The following is a 20,921-nucleotide window of genomic DNA, read 5'->3' on the forward strand; positions in this document are numbered from 1 at the left end:
TATCTTGAAATTTAAAAGTTCAAGTAATCTACAGAAAAGCAGGAAAGGTGAAACAGTGGAATGATTATCAGCATGAACAAACAAAATAATATAAAAGAAGACTTAAATTCTAACATATCAATAATTATATTAAATACAAATGGTCTAAACACTCCAATTAAAAGACAGACTAGCAGAATGGATAAAAAAACATATGACCTAGTTATATGCTTTTTACAAGAAAGTGACTTCAAAGATAACTTAAAAGTAAAGAGGTAGAAAAACATATACTACGCAAATACTAACTGAAAGAAAGCTGGGTAGCTATAAGAGCAGAGTCCATGGACAACACTTGAAATCATTCTACCTTGTTTTTTTATATTTAAAATTTTATTTTTTATGTCAATGTTACAAGTTACTCAGTTAACACAAGATAATAATTACAATAACAATAAATCTACTTTAGTCTGTGGTTACACTCCCCCTGCCGCACACTTATTTTTGTTCATTCCTCAGTCTTGGAGGGATTTGGGACCATGTCCACTCTGACTGCTTCAGGCTAAGAAGGGATGTAGATATTATGGGGTAGAGAAATGGAATTGTTTTGCTTGCAATTGAAGATACTCCTTGCTTTTGGGATGGGGCTGGTCCATCACCCTTGTTTTGTTAGTTATCCAGGGCAGGCTCAAAGAACTGAAGGGTAGGAGTTGGCTGCATGTCTGCTGAGTTTCAAGGCTCAACTGGCTTAGGAACAATCTGAAGGCTTTAAGTTTCTGAGAAATAAACTTAATAAATAAATTAAATTAAAAATTATAGTTCAAATAAAAGAAGTAGAAGAACCATGATTAAGTGATTAACAAATGAGGTTAACTATGTTATATTGGGGAAATAGCTTTTCATATATTCCCATATAGAGCCCACTGAAAAGGTGTCCCGGCCCGCGGGACAGTAACGAGGGCTCAAAAACTGCTGAGAAAGAATGGTGGGACAAGAGACACGAAGAACGACAGCAAGACAGTGTTCTGATCAAGCTGCAAAATTTTATTGAGGGAACAAAGCATATATACTCTTGGGAAGGGGAGGAGCGGTGGGTGAAGAGGTGGAGGCTAGGGATTGGCTGTCGCTGTTGCTAGGGTAAGTGGCAGGGTTCAGGGATTGGTGACTGCTGTTGCTGGGGTGGAAGGCAGACTTCAGTTTTGCACCTTGCGCTTGCACACTGCTTTATCAGCCTAGGCAGTGGCGGGAAATGGAGAACAAAGGAACGGGAAGGAAGAAGAACAAGGAAGTGGGCTCCGCTCTGGCGGCCATGTTACTGGCATTGCTGAACTCAGTGTATACTCGTATTGACTGCTCCCAACAAAAAGGTGTAGATTTCATGTGGCCATGTGGCTTACCTATGGTGTCAGACATCCTTAGAGCCCTTTGTTTACTGTGGTACTTTTTGAAATCTGGCTTAGACTTGCATAAGCATAACCTCTGGAATGACCTCCTAAATCACTTTGAAATCTCTAAGCTATTTTTAAAAAACCTGTATTTAATATAGTATTTCACTCTTTTGATCAGGGTCTTTCTCCAAATGCATTACTGATTAATGGTGGTTAATAATTTCTTGGTACCAGAGAGGTTAATCCCTGAAAATCATGTCGCACATGGGGAGTAGGGGAGGTAGTGAGTTTATTTGTAGAGTTTGGCTTAGAGAGAGGTCAAACTTGAGCAAAAATGAGGTTTTGGGGAGGTAACTCTTAGGCAATAATTATCATGAAACTGTTTCATTATTACAGGAATAAGGTTCACACATGCAAGCATTAGGATTGAGGGCTTGGCTTATTACCCTGTTTTCTTTTATTAGGCAAGGCTTACATATTTCAGAGTTTTGGTCATCTTATTTGAGAAAGTAGCAGGACTTCATGAGGAGGAGAAGTTTAATATTTTGTTAGCTACAGTGATGGTTACGCTCGTGCATCACTTTGGCCAGGTAATGGTGCCTGGTTGTATGGTCCAGCAAGGACTAGGCTATTGTTACTATGAGGACTTTCAAGGACTTAAATCATTAGTATGATCCACTGAGGATATTACCTTTAGCAATCAGTTGAAGGTCATTAAGAGAAGTGAGGGAGAGCAGGTGTAGCTCAATGACTGAGTGCCTGCTTCCCACTACAAGGTCCTAGGTTCAATCCCTGGTACCTCCTAGAAAAATAAAATAAAATAAAAGGAGAAGCGATTATTTCAGCAGTCAGAAGAGAGAATTTCTACCTCTACTCTACTAAGACAACCAGCTTCTCCTGGAGAATTCATTAAAAACCTTCATCACAATTCCCAGTTTACAGCCTGTCTATGGAATCTGGACTCATGTATCCTCACAATCACATGAGACAATTTTACAAAATTTTATAATATTTACGGATTTCTCCTGTTGGTTTTGTTTCCTTAGAGAACCCTGACTAATACAGCTTGGTTCTGGGAGTGGCTCTTGAGAAACAGATTCATACACTTATACATAGCACGGCAGGATCTTGTTGACTGCCACAGTAAACAGTGCCTCAAGTTCCTGGGAGCTCTAGAAACATCTAGACACTATAAGCAGGGCAGACAATCTCAGGAATTCGGCACCCTGTCAATGAGCCTTACTTTGAAATATATGCTCCACAATGTATCAGAGATAGACTCATTTATAATTTCCCTATTTATGGCTCTTCTGCCCTTTTATTACTACACTTGTTAATTATATGTCCCAGAGACTTAAATCTTCGGTCTGTTCATATGCTGGTTGAGCCCTTAATCTCAGCAGAGTTGTAACACCTACTCTCCAGTTCATTGGCCTCACCGAGGACAACTAACCAAAGGATGATGATGGATAATGCCCATCCCCCAAAACAGAGAGTATCTACAACTACAAGTAAGACAGTTCCATCCATGTGCCCCATGGGATATAAGACCCCTCTCAATCAGAAACAGAGTGGGCATCATCATCTCAAAATCCTGAAGATTGGAGAATGAACAAGGGACTAAAGTAGACTTATTATTCTATTATAGACTTATTATTCTAGCAATGGAAGTACATGTATCATTGATATAAAGGCAGTGGCCATCAGAGGTTCTGAGAGGAGGGAAAGAGAAGAATAGGTACAACATGGAGGCATTTTTAGGACATTGGAATTGTCCTGCATGGCATTGCAATGACAGATATAGGCCATTATATATTTTGTCAAAACCTATAAAATTGTGTGGGGCAAAGTGTAAACTATAATAGTCCATGGTTGGTAGCAATGCTTCAATATGTATTCATCAATTGCAACAAATATACCACACTAATGAAAGTTGTTGTTAATGTGGGACAGTGTAGGAGGGGAGGGAGCGGGATATATGGGCATCCCTATATGTAACATTTATGCAATCTCACATGTCTTTTAAAAAATAAATATTTTTTAAAATAGAGCAAAAAACAAAGTGAGTTATTTTTGTATAATAAAGTTAAGTAAGAAAAGAAGAGTTTTAGTTTGCCAAAGGGTTGCCAATGTAAAGTATCAGAAATGGGTTGGTTTTTATAAACGGACTTTGGCCCAGTGGTTAGGGCATCCGTCTACCATATGGGAGGTCCGCGGTTCAAACCCCGGGCCTCCTTGACCCGTGTGGAGCTGGCCATGCGCAGTGCTGATGCGCGCAAGGAGTGCCCCTCCACGCAGGGGTGTCCCCCGCGTAGGGGAGCCCCACGCGCAAGGAGTGCGCCCGTGAGGAGAGCCGCCCAGCGTGAAAAGAAAGTGCAGCCTGCCCAGGAATGGCGCCGCCCACACTTCCCGTGCCGCTGACGACAACAGAAGCGGACAAAGAAACAAGACGCAGCAAATAGACACCAAGAACAGACAACCAGGGGAGGGGGGGGAATTAAATAAAATAAATAAAATCTTAAAAAAAAATAAATAAATAAATAAAAGGGATTTATTTGGAGTAAAGCTTTCAGGTCCAAGGCCATAAGAGGTCCAAATCAGGGCACCATAAGGGTTCTTTCTCACCAAAGCCAGTTACCACACGGCAAAGCAAGATGGCCGCTGATGTCTGCCAAGGTCACTGCCTTTCTGCAGCTGTAGGCAAACCTGGCATGGGGCTTGTCTCTTACCATGCCTCCTCTCTCTCTCTCTCTCTTGCTCTCTTTCTCTCTTGCTCTCTCTCTCTCTCTGGGTCTCAATTCTTTGAGCCTCTTGGGAGCTTCTCTCTTTGCAGCTCAGCTGTGGGTAAAACTGGAATCTTTTCTCTCTCTTACATGGCGGGATCAAACATAGCAGCTCCCTTTTCCCCTGTCTGTCTCTCTCTGGGTCTCTGGATTATGAGATCCAGCAAGGGTGTGGCGACTCAACATAAATCAATTGATCTTATCAAGTAATCTAATCAAAGGATACTCAACTAAATTTAATGCAATCAGAGGGTTTCACACCAATAGGGAGAGATTAGTTTAAAAACATAATCTTTCTCTTTGGGATTCTTAAAATAATTTCAAACTGCCACAAAAAGAATCTCAGGATAAAATTAAAGTTCCCTCTCCATGGTCACAACTACTATTTAGAGACTGGGATGAGACCTGGGCATCTGTATAGAGTGTCAGGGGAACTAAAATAATAATAACAATAAAGTATAGGGACACTGGAGAAATTTAACTATAAGCTTCTGTAGGTGGGGGGTAGAGGGTGGAGAAGAGGGACAAGTTGCAAACAAATAATAAAAAATAATTTCTCAAAAGCAACTCTGGAAGCTATAAAACAATGGCACAATGCCTTAAGAATGCTGAGGGAAAAATTATTTCCAACTGGTAACTGCCATTCTAATATGTAACAGAACAAATATATTTTCAGGCATACATATATCATGAAATTGTCTCCTGAATAATGTGCTAAGCCAAAAACATGGGAATAAACCAAGAAAAAAAGAAGACATAGTATATAAGAAACAGTAGCTCCAATTTAAGAGTGAGGTGAAGAGAATATCAGATAATGGTGGGGACCTATTTCAAAATACTTCTGAGCAACAGTCCCAGAGCTCAACTAGTACAGATTAGAGCCAGGAAGAAGACTTCAAGATAGATTCATTCAAGATTAAATATATAGAATGCTTAGTTTATTAAGATACTGAAAAACAGGATTTGAGTGAGAGCTGGGAGAAAAATTATTTAGATAGCTAAGCAAATGAGATGAAAATTACTAAAATGTGCAGGAGAGGAAAATTAATTATAATGTACTTCATGGCTCAGATGTAAAAAGCATTTGCATAGTCATAAAACTGTAACCACTAAAGAGTGATTTCACCAAAACTTAATCCAACTCTATTAGAAAGATGGGAGGATGGGACATGCATGGATTGTGTGTGTGTGTGTGCGCATGTGTATAGAAAAAAGAGCACAAAGTCACCATATTTCATTGCAATAGGTAATGTCTAAAATTTAGTTCTTAGAAACAGAGGAAGCAGAACAAAACAAAGAATCACAGAGACAAACCTATATCTGTAGAAAGAATTTTGCCCCTGAAGCAAAGAGGACATCACTGTGGATAGCTCCACAGCTACATATCCAGGAAGTGTTGAGAAGAGTAAATGCACAACCCTGAACAAGGCCCTGGGGTCTCCCAGCATGAATAGAGCATATTCATTAAAATTGTGTCCAAGAAAATTCATCTTCCTCAAAGATGAATAATCCACACAGACAGACCAGCTTTGGGTCTATACAAAATTAATACAAGAAAAAAGAGGAAAATCAAGTCAATGACAAAGATTATCACTAAAAAATTGATGATGTATATAAGAAAGATGATATCAAATATTTCACTCTAACAAAAAGGTAGAAACTATTGTTAGTACATTAGTTTCTCTTCTTTAAAATAAAATTTAGAGGAAAGTGGATGTGGCTTAAATGATTGAGTTCCCTTCTACCATATAGAAGGTTCAGGGTTCGATTTCTGGGGGCTCCTGGTGAAGGCAAGCTGGCCCACGCGGAGTACTGACCCACACAGGAGTGCTGGCCCATGCAGAAAGGTGGCTCAGGAAGATGACACAACAAAAAGAGACACAGAGAAGAGACCATAAGAGATGCAGCAGAACAGAGAGCTGAGGTAGTGCAAGAGATTGAGTACCCCTCCCTCACTCCAGAAGATCCCAGGATCAGTTGGTTCCCAGTGCTGCCTAATGAGAAGACAAGCAGACACAGAAGAACACACAGTGATTGGACACAAAGAGCAGACTGTGAGCACAAAAACAACAGGGAGGGGGTGGGGGGGAATAAGTAAATAAATCTTTTTAAAAAAGATATAATTTAGATAACTCAAATTGTAGGTATATAAGTATATTTTGCAATATCATGTTAAACACAAAGGAGAGAAAAAAAGATAAAATATATAAACTTCACCATTGCTCATGGTATGGCATTACAGACAATGTCCAGAGAAATCTAGGATTACTGCCATTATAAAATTATCTCTTTAGAATAAAATTATAAACCTACCAAATTGCCATAAATAACAAACACCAAACAAAGTAAACAACTACTCTGTGGAGGAGTTTTTAAAAGGCTTAAAGGAGAAATCATGACATAAAATAATGTGACAGGGAAGTGGATTTGGCTCAACTGAGAGAGCATCCACCTACCATATAGGAGGTCCAGGGTTCAAACCCAGGTTCTCCTGGCTGGTGTGGTGAGCTGGCCCATGCGCAGTGCTGATGCATGCAAGGAGTGCCATGCTATGCAGGGGTGTCCCCCGCATAGGGGAGCCCCATGCACAAGGAGAGCTGCCCCATGTGAAAAAAGCACAGCCTGCCCAGGAGTGGCGCTGCACACACGGAGAGCTGACACAGCAAGACGATGCAACAAAAAGGGACACACATTCCTGGTGCCACTGACAAGAATGCAAGTGGACACAGAAGAACACACAGCGAATGGACACAGAGAGCAGACAATGGGGGAGGGGAGGGGAGAGAAATAAATAATAAATCTTTAAAAATAAATAAATAAAATAAAATAATGTGACATGTCTATCTTAAACATACTTCTTTTGTTAAAATGTAAATGGGCTTAACTCACCTATTAAAAGAAAAAATTGGTGGATTGGAACACAAAGCAAAACTTAACTCTGTGCTGTTTATACCCTCCCAGAACAAAGTGATGGGGAATGGTACAACTATGAGTAATAGCACAACTAGGAAAGTACAAAGAAAAGGAGAGCAAGTGTCACAATCAAAGAAGGTCAAATCCAGGGCAAAATCATTAAGCCAGTCAAAGAAACACATTTTGAATGATAAAGACTCCATTTCTCAATGATGATATAACACTTATGAATATGCAACAAATAAAATAGCATCAATATTTAAAAAACAAAAATTATAACAGTTCCAAGGATAGTAGTAACAGTGGAAGATTACAGCTCATGACAGCTGAAGAAAAAATGTAAGTAAAGCATATAGGTAACCAAATACCACAAATAATAAGGAATGGCATATTAACATAGCTCATTGCAAACAGATAATATACCTCCTTTTCAGGACCTATCCAATATTCAATAAAACTGTGCCACAAAGAAAATAACATCAAACAGTTTTATAAATGCATACTATACAACAGTCACTCTTGTAATCACTTAATTCTAAATACAATCTTATAAAGGATGTATATTATTATTCCCATTTTGCAGATGAGGAAACTATGTCACGGAATGTTTGTCACTTGCACGAAGATCACAGAGCTAGTAAGCAGCAGAGTTGGAGTTTATACCTGGCAACCTAGCTTCCAAACTGTGCTATTAACCACTAAGCCAGAGACTCCTTTCAATAAAGTCCAAAAATCAGAACCAACACAGATGTTTTCTAAAACAATGTCATAAAGCTTCAAGTTAATAACAAAACCAGAAAATTAAGAATCCTGCCACCTGAAAAAAATTCAAGAGAAAAAAAAACAAAACCCCACAACTATAACCAACCATAGAAGCAAACAGCAAATAAAAACCAAAACATACACACTCCCTTTACTCCCGGGTAAAAGAGAAAATCCAAATAGCATCTAAGTTGAATTAGAGGGAAGCAGACTTGGCCCAGTGGTTAGGGCGTCTGCCTACCACATGGGAGGTCCTCGGTTCAAACCTCGGGCCTCCTTGACCCGTGTGGAGCTGGCCCATGCGCAGTGCTGATGTGCACAAGGAGTGCCGTGCCACGCAGGGGTGTCCCCCACGTAGGGGAGCCCCACGCGCAAGGAGTGCGCCCTGTAAGGGGAGCTGCCCAACATGAAAGAAAGTGCAGCCTGCCCAGGAGTGGCGCCGCACACATGGAGAGCTAACGCAGCAAGATGAGGCAACAAAAAGAGACAGATTCCTGGTGCCGCTGATAAGGATAGAAGCAGTCACAGAAGAACACATAGAGAATGGACACAGAGAGCAGACAACTTGGGGAGGGGGGGAAGGGGAGAGAAATAAAAAAATAATAATAAGTTGAATTAGAGTTAAAGCTAAGAAGACAATTTAAGGCCATGATTCCTTATATTACTAAACAAGAAAACAAGAATGATATAAGCATTATACTAAGAAAGTTTAAAAAGAACATTAAAATATATTTAAGGACTGCACCAAGAAAAGGTAATAAACTCTGAAATTAATGAATTTAAAAATAGAAAAATGGTAGCATTAATAAATAAGTCAAGGAGCTGGTTCTTTGAAAAAAAGATAGATGAACCTTTATGTAAACAAGAAAAAAAAAAGCAGAAAAATACAAAAAAATTACAGCTCTAAGATATATTCATAGGTGTAAATACCAGATTAAAGAGTATGTACATTTGTAATTTTGACAGATATGGCCGAATTGCCATCTACAGAAGCTATTCCAATTTCCTTCTCTAACAGCAATGAATGACAGTGATTGCTTGCCCATACCTTCAGTGGTGCAGTATATTACCATTTTTAAAAATCTTTGTTAACCTGAAAGATGAAAAACAGCATCTCAGTATAGATTTTTATGTGCACAGTTTTGTTTTGTTTTATTTTGTTGTGTTGTATTGTGTTTCTGAAGTCTTTGCCAGAATTTGTGACTGTGATTTGCTTGGGTTATGAAAAGAAATTGAAGTTATTCTCTTGGTACACCACTTTAAGCAACATTAAGCCTTTTTCTATAAATGCCTGGTAGAATTTCCTTGTGAAACTGCTTGGTTTTGGTCCTTCTTTTGAGGGGAATGGGTATGGATAGAACTTCGCCAACTTTTTTTTTTTCTGTAGTAACTGGTCTGGATTTTTCTGTCCATTGTGGAATCGGTTATATTTTATGTTTTTATTTATTATTTTTTTCCCTATGAATAGGTCATCACTTGGTTCACATTTTTACCAGAAAGAGTCATCCATAATCTTGTTCTGCCATTTATGTAGTAGGCATCAGTGGATTGCCCCATAGACCCTTTACCCTTTCTCTGAACAGCATCCTGCCCACAAACTTCTTCCACATCACCACCAATTTGGTCACAATTGTTTGATTTATGGGTGAGCACCTGACCCACACTAGGCCAATGAGAGCTCCTTCCCTAGGAATTTGGGGTTGAGTGTAAGAATTTCCAATCTTAGTTTGGGCTGGTCACTGCAAAAAAGAAGATGTAAAAGTTGGTGGAGTAATAATGAGACCAACTTTTCAACCACTTAACTTGGGGAACAGAGAAAGATAGTTCACAGAGAGAGAGTTGCAAAATGAAGCAGATTTGAGTGAAGCAGAAATGAGAGAGAAAGAATACTGCCTGGACTCTGTGTGGTTTTTATAGTTCCTGATTCTGGTATCACCCTCTTGGTGGTCTGGGATGATTGCTTATTTCCCTTGGGTTCTGAGAGATACCCCTCTATTCACTTTATAAACTCCTCTATTGAAACTACCTTAAGTTTATTTATTTTATAATGCAAAAAAGGTATCACACCAAGGCAAGGTGTTAATAATAGGGTGGTAAATGGGAATCCTATATTTTATGCATGATTGTACTGTAGGCGGCGGACTTGGCCCAGTGGTTAGGGCGTCCGTCTACCACATGGGAGGTCCGCGGTTCAAACCCCAGGCCTCCTTGACCCGTGTGGAGCTGGCCCATGCGCAGTGCTGATGCGCGCAAGGAGTGCCGCCCCATGCAGGGGTGTCCCCGCGTAGGGGAGCCCCACGCGCAAGGAGTGCACCCCGTAAGGACAGCCACCCAGCGCGAAAGAAAGTGCAGCCTGCCCAGGAAAGGCGCCACACACACGGAGAGCTGACACAACAAGATCACGGAACAGAAAGAAACACAGATTCCCGTGCCGCTCACAACAGAAGCAGAGAAAGAAGGCGCAGCAAATGGACACAGAGAAGACAACCGGGGGGGGGGGGGGTAGAAATAAATAAACAAATCTTTAAAAAAAAAAAAAGATTGTGCTGTAAACCCACAACTTCTCTAAATAAAAAAGTTCTAATATATTATTCAATTCTAATTCCCACTGTTCTCCTTCTAACTATGTTGTTATATGGAAAACTCTCACCATCCTCTTAAGCTCTTACATTTAGTCCACCTCCAATTCCATGGTCATGCCTACACTATTTGTGTTTATTTATCCACATCCTCATCATCCTTAAAATGCAAACCAGAATCTCCTCCGTAAAGTTTTCCATGACAGCTTCAAAGCTCTGCAATTTTTCCCTTCTCTGAATTTCCATTTAACATTTGAATAAGTTACTGATAACATGCAGCAAGATAGATGAATCTCAGAAATATTATATAGAATACAAGAAGACAGATATAATATATATGACTATAATCTGTATGATACTGTGTATGTAAAGTTCAAGACAGGCAAATTAATCTATGGTGATATGATAAAGTCAGACTGATATTACCTCTCAGAGGATATTGACTGAAAAGGGTTCAATTGATCTTTCTTTTTTTTTTTTAAAGATTTATTTTTATTTATTTAATTCCCCTCCCCCCGGTTGTCTGTTTTCTGTGTCTTTTTGTTGCGTCTTGTTTCTTTGTCCGCTTCTGTTGTCGTCAGCAGCACGGGAAGTGTGGGCGGCGCCATTCCTCGGCAGGCTGCACTTTCTTTCCCGCTGGGTGGCTCTCCTTATGGGTGCACTCCTTGCGCGTGGGGCTCCCTTACGTGGGGGACACCCCTGTGTGGCACGGCACTCCTTTGCGCGCATCAGCACTGCGCATGGGCCAGCTCCACACGGGTAAAGGAGGCCCGGGGTTTGAACCGTGGACCTCCCATGTGGTAGACGGTCGCCCTAACCACTGGGCCAAAGTCCGTTTCCCTCAATTGATCTTTCTGGGGAGGATAGAAATTGTATATATCTTGAAGTAGGTAATGGTAATAGAGGTGTATACACAAAGAAAAAGTCATCAAATTGTATGTATTTTCCTGCATGTTAAAGATTCCTTAATTAAATTTTAAAAAGAACCCAAAGCAAAGTTTTCATTTAATAGAGAATGTTCCAACTCAAACAAGCACTGCTGAGTTATTTCCCACTGAGAGTTAACCTTGCATTATACTTCCCAGATCTTAGAAATTACCTTGTTCAGTTAGTTGTAATCATCTAATAACATACTCAAATCTTCTAATCAGTAGTTCTCAATCATTTTCTGCCTCCAGACCTTTCACATAGGCAATACACTACTGTCAGTAATATATTTCACTATGTGCAATGATTTTCAACATAGGGGAGGGGTGAAGCCAGGAATGGGTATGGAAAAGAGACATCTCTGAAGTATGAAGACATTCTCTCTCTAAACAGTGAGATTCAGGTACATCCTTTGGGGACGTGTGGTTGCTAGTCCTTTCCAAATATGAGGTCACATAAAATCCTTCAGTCTTAAACACCAAAGAGTCAAAAAAAGAAATCACAAAGGAAATTAGAAAACATCTTGAGATGAAGAAAACAAAAACACAACATAGCAAAACTTAAGAGAAAGCAAAAAAAATAATTTTTAGAGGGAAATTTATAACTGTAAACATCTACATTTTAAAAATAATAAAGATCTCGAATCAATAACCTAAGTGTATACCTTAAGGAACTAGGAAAAAAAGAGCAAACTAAATCCAGAGCAGCAGAAGGAAAGAGTTTTGATAAAATTAAAAATAGAAAAGCAATAGAAAAACTCAATGAAACCAATATTGGTTCTTTAAAAAGACCAAAATATTAACAAGTCTTTAGGTACACTGATTAAGAAAAGACTCAAATTACTAAAATCAGATTGAAAGAGAATATGAAACTATGAATTTAAAGAAATAGAAAGGATCATAAGAGATAACTATGAACAACTGTACAACAAATTAGATAACCCAGGAAAAACTGACAAATTCCTAGAAACACACAAACTACCAAAACTGACTCAAGGAAAAAGAGAGTAACTGAATAGCAGGGAGAATGAATCAGTAATCAAAACCTCCCAACGAATAAAAGCCCAGGACCAGATGTTTTCACTGGTGAATCCTTTCAGACCTTTAAAGAATTAACACTAATCCTTATCTAACTCAAAAAATTATAGATGAGGGTATATTTCCTAATTCCTTCCATGAGTGTAGTATTATCCTGATGCCAAAACCAGGCAAAGACACTATTAGAAAAGAAAACAAAAAGAGAAGAAAGAAAGAAAAAAGAAAATAAACCAAAATCCCTTATAAATATAGATACAAATATTCTCAACAAAATACTAGCAAACCAAATTTAGGAGCCTATTACTAATATTATATACCATGACCAAGGGGGTTTATCCCATGAATATAAAGGTGGTGCAACACACATATATCAATCAATATAGTACACTGCATTAATAGAATAAAGGAAAAAACACATGATTATCTTAATAGATGCAGAAAAAGCATTTGACAAAACTCAACATTCTTTCATATAAAAACATTCAATAAACTAGAAAAAGAAGGGAACTTCCACAACATGATGAAGGTCATATATGAAAAGCCCACAGCTCACATTATAGTCAATGGTGAAAAACTGAAAAATTTTCTCCTAAGATCAGGAACAAGACAAGGATGCTCACTTCTGTTCAACATGGTATTGGAAGTTCTAACCTGAGCAATTAGTCAAGAAAAAGAAAAAAAAAACATCCAAATTGAAAAGGGAATATTGAAACTATCTTTTTTTGCAGATGACATGGTTGCATATGTAGAAAACCCTAAAGAATACACACACACTCACACACCTAATGGCGCTAATAATTGAATTCAGTAAATTTGTAGGATATACAATCAACACACAAAAATTAATTGTATTTCACTAGCAATAAACAATCAGAAAAGGAAATCTAAGAAATAATGCCATTTACAATAGCATCAAAAACAAAAAATATCTTAGGGATAAATTTAATCAAGGAGTCTCAAGACTTATACACTAAAAACTATAAAACATTGCTGAAAGAAATTAAGGAAGATCTATAGAAAGATACCCTGTGTTCATGAATTGGAAGATTTAATATTGTTAAGATGACAGTACTATCCATAGCAATGTACAGATTCAATCCAATCCCTAAAAATCCCAATGGTGTGTTTTTTGCATAAATGGCAAAGACAATCATCAAATTCATAGAGAATAGCAATGGGCACTGTGGTGGTTTGTAGCTGTACCCCAGGAAAAGATGTTCTTAAACTTAATCCATTCTGTGGGAATGAACCCACTAAAAGTAGGACTTTTTGATGAGGCTACTTTAGTTAAGATGTGGCCCACCTCAATCAGGGTGGGTTTTAATCCTATTACTGGAGTCCTTTATAAGACAATGAAATTCAGATACAGAGACTTTCTAGCCACAAAAGAAACAGCCAGGAGCAGAACATCAATGGAACCCAGAAGAAATGGGGGAGATGAGGAGCTACTGCCATGTGCCTCGCCATGTTACAAGCTAAGAATGAAGGATTGCCAGGAGCCAGCCCCAGAATATCAGCCTTTGGAGAGAAAGAATCACCTTGATTATGGACATTTTCTTAGCCTCAAATCTGTGAGCATGTAAATTCCCATTGTTTAAGCCAAATCATTGCAGGGTATTTGGTTGAGCAGCCCAGGAAACTAAAACAAGTGCCAAATAGCTGAAATAATCTTGAAAATGAAGATAAGAGTTGGAGGATTCACATTACCCAATATAAAAATTTACTACAAAGCTATAATAAGCAAAACAGTATGGTACTAACATGAAAATAAATATGTAGACCAAGAGAATAGAAGTAAGAGTTCAGAAATAAACACTCACATCTATGGTTAATTGATTTCCAACATGGGTACCAAGACCATTCAATGAGGAAAAGTAGTCTCTTCAAAAAATGGTGCTGGGAAAATTGGATGTCCAAGTGTATAAGAAGTTGAAACCTCACCTTACATCATATAAAAACAATGACCTCAAAATGGATCAAAGACCTAAATTTAAGATCAAATGCAATATAAAACTTGAAGAAAACATAGAAGAAATCTTCATGATGTTAGATTTGATTATGGAGTCTTAAATATGACAATAAAATCACAGTCAAGGGAAACGGACTTAGCCCAGTGGTTAGGGCGTCCGTCTACCACATGGGAGGTCCACGGTTCAAACCCCGGCCTCCTTGACCCATGTGGAGCTGGCCCATGCGCAGCACTGATGCGCGCAAGGAGTGCCATGCCACGCAGGGGTGTCCCCCGTGTAGGGGAGTCCCACACGCAAGGAGTGCACCCGTAAGGAGAGCCGCCCAGCGCGAAAGAAAGTGCAGCCTGCCCAGGAATGGCGCCGCCCACACTTCCCGTGCCGCTGACGACAACATAAGCGGACAAAGAAACAAGACGCAGCAAATAGACACCAAGAACAGACAACCGGGGGAAGGGGGGAAATTAAATAAAATAAATAAATAAATCTTTAAAAAAAAAAAAAAAATCACAGTCAAAAAAGAAAAAAATAGATAAATTGTACTTCATTAAAATTTAAAACATTTGTGCATCAAAACATACTATGAAGAAAGTGAAAAGACAAGTACAGGAAAAATGGGAGAAAATATTTGGAAATTACATAACTCCTACAACTCAACAATGAAAATTCAATTTAAAAAAAGCAAAAGAAATACACATTTCTCCAAAGATATACTAATGACCAATAAGAATAAGAAATGATGCTCAACATCATTAATTATTAGGGAAATGCAAATCAAAACTACAATGAGATACAACTCCACACCCATTAGGATGACTATTATTTCAACATGGAAAATAACAAGAATTGGCAAGCATGCAGAGAAATAGGAACCCTTGTGCATTGTTGGTGGGAATGCAACCATTGTGGAAAACAGTGTGATGGTTCCTTAGAAAGTTAAGCATAGAATTATCATATGACCAGGAAATTCCAATACTTTCTTTATCTTGTCTGTCTCTCTCTGTGTCTCCATTTACATCAGACCCAGCAAGGGGGCAGAGACCCAAGGTGACTCACGCCTCACTGACATAGTACATCAAAAGTCCTAAATTGATCTTATCAAGTAATCTAATCAAAGGTCTCTCAACTGAATTTAATGCAATCAAAGGGGACCCACAACAACAGGAATGGATTAGTTTAAGAACATAATCTTTCTGGGGTTCACAAAATTCAAACTGTCACAAATGGAATATTATTCATCCATAAAAAGGAATGAAGTTCTGATACATGCTACAACATGGATGAACAATGAAAACATTACAATGAGTAAAATTAACCAGACACAAAAGGACAGATATTGCATGATTTCACATATATGAAATAACTTGATTATGCAAACTCATAGAAACAGAAAACAGATTACAGGGTACAAGGGGTCAGGTTGGGTGTGGTAAATGGGGAGTTCATTCTTAATGGGTTCAGGGTTTCTGCTTGGGGTGATGGAAATTTTAGTAATGAATGGTGGTGATGGTAGCAACAATGTTTTGAATGCAATTAATGCCACTGAACTGTACACTCAAAAGTATATAAAATGGGAAATTTTATGTTATACATATATTACTACAACAAAACAAAATAAAAAGTACATCAGCTTGGCAAGATAAAAAAATGTTTGACAATATGTTGCCAGGGGTACTGGCAATTAGAGACCCTCATAAATTAGTACTTTCTATGAAGGGTAATTTATCACAGTTAGCAGTGCACACATTCCTTGATTCAGCAACTGAGTCTGGTTGAGCACATTTCATTTGGTTAAGAGATTTTGTATATACTTTTCTGTGAACTATTTGATCACATCCTTTCCCTATTTTTCTATTAGATTATTGTTGACTCTTCTTGATCTGTAGGAGCTATTTATAGATTAGGGAAATTCCCCCATTGTGAAATATATTGCACTTTTTTTTTCTAGTTTGTCATTTGTCTTTTGACTAATGTTGTTTTTCTATCCTGTGGATATTTATTTTAAATAGCAAATTATCAATCATATTTAGAAAGGCCTTGCTATGCTGAGATTAGTTTTAGAATCACAGCTGGTTTCTTCTAAAAATCTTTATGATTTTGTTTTACATTTAAAAATTTGGTTCACCAGAAATTTACACTCTCATAAGTGTCAGATATGGTTCCAATTTTATTCTTGTATAGATGGCTATCTAGTTCTCTGAAACTTTATTAAATAATTCATGCTTTCCTCACCAATCAGAAAAGCAACCACTATCAGATATTGAGTTTTCAAATGTATTTGGATCTATTTCTACACTTTGCTATTCTGTTCCATTAATCTCTCTACTTGTGTGCCAGTGCCATTTTTCTTCAGCCCACTCCAAAATGGCTTCTATTCCCAACTTTACACTGATATTGCTCCTTTCCAACAGTTGCTATTTCACATAGTACTGGTGTGCCTTGGTATGCCGTATGGAAAGAAAAAGAAATAAGGTATGTCATTATTGTAAGTCGAGAGATGTAGCTATCATTATCTGCACATGATACTACTATTTACCAAAAAAATTTACTTCAACAGAAAAATTATATGAGCTAATAACAATCAAGATTGCTGAATAAAGGAAAAATTTCTTACCAAGCAATAAATTTCTTACCAAGCAATAAATATAAAAACTATATATTCAAAATAGTGCCAAAGTATACAGTATTCAGGAATTAATTGAACCAAGACTCCATAAAACCTCTTTGGGGGAAGCAGATGTGGCTCAAGCAATTGGGCTGTCATCTACCATACAAGAGGTGCAGGGTTTGATGCCCAGGGCCTCCTGGTGAAGGCAAACTGACCTCTGTGGTGAGCTGGCCCACACAGAGTGCTGGCTTGCATGGAGTGCTGGTCTGCACAGAGTACTGCCTTGTGCAGGAGTACTGCCCCATGCAGGAGTGCTGCCCCACCCAGGAGTGCTGGATCATGTGGAGAGCTGGCGCAGCAAGATGATACAACGAAAAGAGGCACAGTGGAGACACAATAAGAGACGCAGCAGATCCATGTGGTGCAGTGATACTCTGGAGTGCGCTCACCAAGTGCAATGAGTGTGCCACGGTGGTGGTGGGGGTTGGTGATGTGGGAGGAGTCAGGTGAGGCTGATGGAGGTATATAGAAATCTCTTATATTTTTTGAATGTAACATTTTTTTAAAAAAGAGAGAGATCATGGGAAAAAAAGAAAAAAGAGACACAGCAGATCAGAGAGCTGAGGTGGGGCAAGAGAGCAATCACCTCTCACTCATTCCGGGAGGGGTGGGAATCGGTTCCCAGAGCTGCCTAATGAGAATACAAGCAGACACAGAAGAATACATAGTGAATGGACATAGAAAGCAGACAACGGTGGGGGGCGGGGGTTGAAAATAAATAAAATAAATAAATCTTTAAAAAAGAAAACCTCTTTGGGAAGACGTTAAAAGCTCTAATAAAGGACATAGGAGATAAATTGGATGAGATGACAATACTATAAAGATGTTGAATCTCATCAAATTAATCTATAATTTAGTATAATTACAATTAAAATTCAAATTGGATTTTTAAAGTAACTTATTTTTAAATTAATATGAAATTCCAATCAAGGATGTCACCACAGGTGAGCTGGTGGGCAGGCGCATGGCAGGCCTGCTGTGCAACACTCTCCTACTGCCACCCACATTGGCAGAGCCAGAGCATTCCACAGCTCCAGACTGTTGGACTTTGCCTTGCACTCAGGACTCAAGATCAAAACTTGCTCGGGGGGAGCAGATGCGGTTCAAGCAGGGGAGCTCCCTCCCGTCTCCCCCATGGAAGGTTCCAGGTTCAGTTCCTGTGCTTCTGAAAGAGGACAAACAATGAGCAGAAATTGAGTAAAACAACAAGCAGACAATGAGCAAGCCAATGGGCAAACAATGAGCAAAAAAACCCAAACGAGGAGGGAGTGGATGTGGCTCCCACCTTCCACATGGGAAGTCCCGGTTCAGTTCCTGGTGTCTCCTAAAGAAAAAAACAAACAACCAAAACCAATGAGCTAACAATGAGTACAAACAACCAAAGTAGGGGAAGTTATAGCTAATGAAAACAGATTTGAAAGAAGGAATAATTATTGCCTGCACTGCAGCGAAGCAAGCAGATTCTTTCACCTATGGAAAGATTAGAAAAAGTGAGTAACCTCAAGACTTTGTTCATATATTCAGTCAGTTTGGAAATGAAATGGTGGAGTTTAAGCTCCTAACTGGAGATAGACAAAATGATTTGAAAGATGAAAAGAAAAAGGCAACAATGACAGCCACCAGGGCAGTTCTTGAAAAGTGTACAATGATGCTTCTCACAGTTTCAAAGACTTGTCTCAGGCATCCCAACTGTGAATAGGCCCAGAAAAACAAAGACGGAGTATTTGACTAAATGAAAGTGGTGCTGGATAAGGTCATTGAAATTATGACAGACTGTAAAACAAATGGAGAGACTGACATTTCATCCATCAGTATTTTTACTGGAATTAAAGAATTCAAGATAACTATTGAGGCTCTTCTGGAGAATCTTTATTTTCAGTCGAAAAAGAATCTTTCTATGATGCTGGAAGTCATTTCAGACAAACGGAGGACTTTACTGATTCTGCCTACACCAGCCATGAGCACGGGGGATACATCCTGGCACAGTCAACGCAGGTGAGAATGCAATTGCTGCAATTAATTCCCATGTGGATTCAAGCTCAAAGCAAGAAAACAGAAAGCACTGCTGAAGAACTGTAACTTGCTATACTGAAAATCAGTCACAGCCTCAATGAACTCAAAAAAGAACATCAGGGAAGCAAATGGGGCTCAACTGATAGAGCATCTGCCTACCATAGAGGAGGTCCAGTGTTCAAACCCAGGGCCTCCTGGCCTGTGTGGTGAGCTGGCCCACGTGCAGTGCTGCTGCGCACAAGGAGTGCCATGCCACACAGGGGTGTCCCCCGCATAGGGGAGCCCCATGTGCAAGGAGTGCACCCCACAAGGAGAGCTGCCCCATGCAAAAAAGCACAAACCTCCCAAAAGCGGCACCACACACACAGAGAACTGATACAGCAAGATGATGCAACAAAGAGAGACACAGATTCCCAGTGCTGCTGAGAATGCAAGCAGACACAGAAGAACACTTAGAGAATGGACACAAGAGAGCAGACAATGGGGTCAGGGGGGAGGTGGAGGGAAAAGGGAGAAAAATAAACTAAATCTTTTACAAAAAAAAAGAAAGAACTTCGTAGTACAGCAACACAGCAGGCAGCAGATCTATTAAAATACCATGCTAATCATGAGACTTTAAAAGCATTAAAAGTTACGTGAATAGAAGGAAATTTAGAAGCTTTGGCTGAATATGCCTGTAAAGTCTCTGAACAGAAAGAGCAGCTTGTTGAGACCTGTCAATTGTTGCGACATATATTTGGGATTGTACCTCTTGAAATAAATAACCTGTGTCCATGCAGAGAAGACATTTCAGGTGACTGGCCAAAAGATAATTTCTGCTGCTGAAACATTGACATTCCACCCATCTAGTAAAATTGCTAAAGAAAACCTAGATGTATTTTGTGATGCTTGGGAATCCCCAATTAGCGACATGTCAGCACTGCTAAGAGAAATCAGTGATGTATTTGAAGGAAGACGAGAAGTATGACTACTTTTCACTTCCAAAGCCAGCGAAGAATAATGCACACTTGAAATCACTGAAGCCAAACAAGCCCTACTCAGAGGACAGAGTTAAGACAACCAAGCTTAGACTAAAGCTGAGTTTGCTCACCTCCAACGCTGACTGCAAAATTGAGAAATGGGAGAATCAGGAGAATGAGATTGTCCACTCTGCGTGGAACATGTCCAGTACAGCCTATTCTCTATATTTATTTACTAGCGGAGAGGAGCCACTGAAAACTTCCCAGAATTTAATTCATCAGCTAGAGGTTTTTGCCACTGAGGGTTTAAAGCTTGCTTAAAGTGTACAGGCTTTTTCAAAACATCTGAAAGATGACAACAAGAATATGCTTCTCCTGGAAGTAAATAAGCTAAATCCTCTATGCCACTAGCTCCAGGCAATAACTAAGAAACCCTTACAGAATAAAGTGTTTCTAAAGGTTGGCAAATGCATTGTAAAAACAAGATCCATGATGGCTATCTTGGTCCAGCTTCTCTCACTTTGCTATGAACTACTGAAGGGTACAGTGGAAACTAATTTTCCTAGCTTTCCAACATCAGAAGGAAAACAACAGCTGGGTCTCAGTTAAAAAAAAGATACCATGGATGGTAAAGCTTGAAAAGTTTTTGGGGTCAGATCTCTGGAACAACATTAGGGAAACCTTATATTTTTAGAAAGCAAATTCTTTTTATTTTCAGAAATTCAATAATTTTACATAGAAAACAAAATCTTGCTTTATTTTCTGATCATGAAACTGATTGTGAAATTTCCTGATGACTCTTAAGTGCCACAGTAATTGATAGCATTTCAGTTGCAGTGTGATTTTTAAAAGGGACAATGCCATTAATATGTCTATAAAAGTCAAACCAAACACCCTGTCTCAATGACAGTTTAATCCAAAAAAGCTATTTTGAATATGTGCTTGCCTT

At 38.9% G+C, this 20,921-nt stretch overlaps 1 pseudogene; it reads left to right on the plus strand.

Moving 5' to 3' along the window:
• Window positions 1-1,225: 1,225 nt before the first annotated feature.
• LOC101438299 (alpha-catulin-like) lies at window positions 1,226-20,581 on the plus strand (annotated as a pseudogene).
• Window positions 20,582-20,921: the final 340 nt, after the last annotated feature.

The sequence above is a fragment of the Dasypus novemcinctus genome, chromosome 5 (genome assembly GCF_030445035.2).
Source record: "Dasypus novemcinctus isolate mDasNov1 chromosome 5, mDasNov1.1.hap2, whole genome shotgun sequence".
Taxonomy (NCBI): Eukaryota; Metazoa; Chordata; class Mammalia; order Cingulata; family Dasypodidae; genus Dasypus; species Dasypus novemcinctus.